This window comes from Hyaena hyaena, unplaced genomic scaffold (assembly GCF_003009895.1).
Source record: "Hyaena hyaena isolate Hyena2069 unplaced genomic scaffold, ASM300989v1 scaffold_1826, whole genome shotgun sequence".
NCBI lineage: Eukaryota > Metazoa > Chordata > Mammalia > Carnivora > Hyaenidae > Hyaena > Hyaena hyaena.
The window spans coordinates 121,665-124,462 of NW_024082450.1; the positions used below are offsets into that span (position 1 = coordinate 121,665).

Sequence of the window (2,798 nt, forward strand, 5' to 3'; positions counted from 1 at the left end):
CGACGAGGGTGGGATTCGAACCCACGCGTGCAGAACACAATGGATTAGCAGTCCATCTCCTTAACCACTCGGCCACCTCGTCGCGACACACCAAGAACTCTAAGTACTTTATTTCAGAATTGACACTCGGGAGCCCCGGCTGTCCCCATGCGGGGAATCTAGGGGGCGGCCGGGGACGCCCGGGGACCAGCAGACTGGCCTCCACTCGAACGGACAACGACTGGGGTGGGAAAGTCGCGAAGGGGAAGAAGCAGGCCCAGGAGTCCCAGGAGTCGGGACGGGGGTCGAGCGGTGACGGAAGCACCCGGCCCGGGCCTGCGCCCCCCCCCACCCCCAGCGCGGGCGGCCCGGCTCCCGCAGGGGCGCATGCGCGCGGGCGGTGGGCGCGCCTGTCTGCGGTCACCGCCTGCGCTCCGGGGGCGCGACCCGAGCCAGGCGCCGGCGGGGGGGCCCCCGGAGCCGGTCCCCCTGGTGTGGACCTCAGGGAGCCTGGCGAGTCCGGACTCCGAGTTTGCGGTTAGTAAGACAGTCTGGAAGCTTAGACGACGGGTCCGAGTGGGGGCAGCGCCGTGTTTCTACCCCGTGTGGTCACCGCGTTGACCCTCCAGGGGGAGACTGCGCAGGGCAGACCGTGAATTCTGGTTCCCCCAAATCCCTGTGTGCTTCTTCGGTGATTTTACAGGGACAGGTTGCCCAGCTTGCACTTGATTTCCAAGGGGTGCGGTGCAAAAAAAAAAAAAAAAAGTTAAAAGAGTGACTCCTAGCGCGAAAATTATTTGGGGAAGCGGTGAAAAAAAAAAAAGCTTTTTCAACTGCTTTTTAAAATTTGTTTCACAGAATGAATAAAATGCACATCAGTGAGCATGGGTAGGGGTTAGGTATGACTAATCAGAATGAATCATGAATGCCTGAGGAAAGAAGGCTGTATTAGAGGTGAGTCTCGCAGACGAAGTTTTCTAGAGCTGGCCCAGAGGGAGCGTGTCCTGCACTGAGGAAAGGGCCTGAGCAAAGGCCAGGAGGCTGACAGTGTGTAGACAAGTGTTGAGAAACCGCTGTGGCTGGAGTCTGAAGCATGAGCAGAACTGATGAGGGAGAATCCTTAAATCTGAGAAGGGAGGTGGTCAGGATACTTTTTCCTGAAGCCCAAGCAAGTCAATCATAGGGTGAATGAACAGCAGGGAGCGTGGGGGAAATCTTGCAGGAATGGACCCCCGCTGATTCTTACACTCTTAGTGTGAGGACCCTTCACTTTGGGTTACACTAATATCTTGAGTGAAGACCACTCTTTGCTTGTGGCAAAGAACCATTCTCTCTTCTTACTTGGAAAAAACCCTTCTGTTTTAGTGTTTGCAGCACTGACCTGCTTGGATCTTCATGCTCAACTTCACCCACTTCCCTCTGTCTTGTTTTCTACACTCAGTCCAATTGCTGATTGGTATCAAGAAGGATCTATTTGCCCTCTTTCCAACAAGACCGTTGCCCTCATAGAGTATTCTTGCCCTTACTCATTAGAACCTACATGGAATTTTTATCCATGCTTTTGTTCTCAGCTAAAGCTTATGTTTTAAATTAACATTTTTTTCATCAAAATTAACCACACATTTTAAAATCTTAAGAACTTCAAAAATATGTGTTCGTAAAAAGTGGTCTCCTTCCTCTTATGCCCCCTTGGGAGAGGCAAAGATTTTCAGCCATTTGGCTTTTTGTTTGTCTTTGTTTTTTCCCAGCATATCGCCAAATCTGATACTATGGCAGAGATGGCTAGTTGGACGTTTAGCAGGGCTCAGAGCCACCCATGAGAAGACCACAATGCACAACTTTCCTTGACGCTAAGGGTAGTCATGTGACTAGTTTCAACACCAGGGCGTTGGAGAGTAAATGTACACGAAACTTGAAGGTTATGCCCAGAAGAGGAAAGAAACACCATCCACTTCTCTCTTCCTGCTGTCTGCTTGCTGGCAACGGCACCACCACAGGAATGAAGGAGTCATGAAATACAAAGCAACACTGTAGGAAAGAGGGAGCCATGAGGTAGAATTCTGGAACCAACACTGTGGAGCCAAAGCGTCACCCTCGGATTGTGCCTTCAGACAGTTGTGTGTGAGATTAGTAACGTCCACTTCCTTTAAGCTGCAGTAGGTTGAGGTCTTTGTTACAAAGACAAAATTGTATTCTAACTAATACGTATGCTTTTATTTCTACTTACTGATTTTTTGAGTTTAGTGTTTTCTACTGATTACCCATTATACAAAAAGGTTCATCTTCTTTCCCCACCTTAAACACCACAATATACAGACACACTTCCTATTGACGTTTTTTCCAATTGTAGTTATATCATAATCTTGTTGAATTGGTATTCACTGCCTGTATACTATGACTGGTAAATATTATTCGCTGTTCTCTTATGCCATTGTGTTTCCTAAACATTACTTAGAATTAGTTTCCCCTCCCCCTAAAAGTACCACAAATAACCATAGAAGTTTTGCTTAAAAAAAAAAAAAAAAAGGAAATTGGATGGTTTCTATAGTTGCTATGTAGTTTTCATCATGATCCTGTACATTTTCTTCCCTTGCCCTGGGGGTTGGATACCCCATTTTCTAAGACTTTTTCTATCTTAACTTGCCTTGTTCTTTTGCTGCAGGACATTGTAGAGTAGCTTCCTGAAAAAGAGTTCATTGGAAATAAGATTTTTTCATTTTGGGGCATTGGGGAATATCTTTCATGTTTCTCTAACATTTGATTGACTGTCAGTTGGGTATGGAATGTTAGGTTGGGGAATATTTTCTTTCAGGATTTTG

The 2,798-nt window shown here is 47.4% G+C and overlaps 1 non-coding gene across 1 annotated transcript; it reads right to left on the reverse strand.

Moving 5' to 3' along the window:
* Positions 1–82, reverse strand: TRNAS-GCU. Its single transcript has one exon. It is a non-coding gene; the product is annotated as a tRNA-Ser (tRNA).
* Between the last annotated feature and the right edge of the window lie 2,716 nt (positions 83–2,798).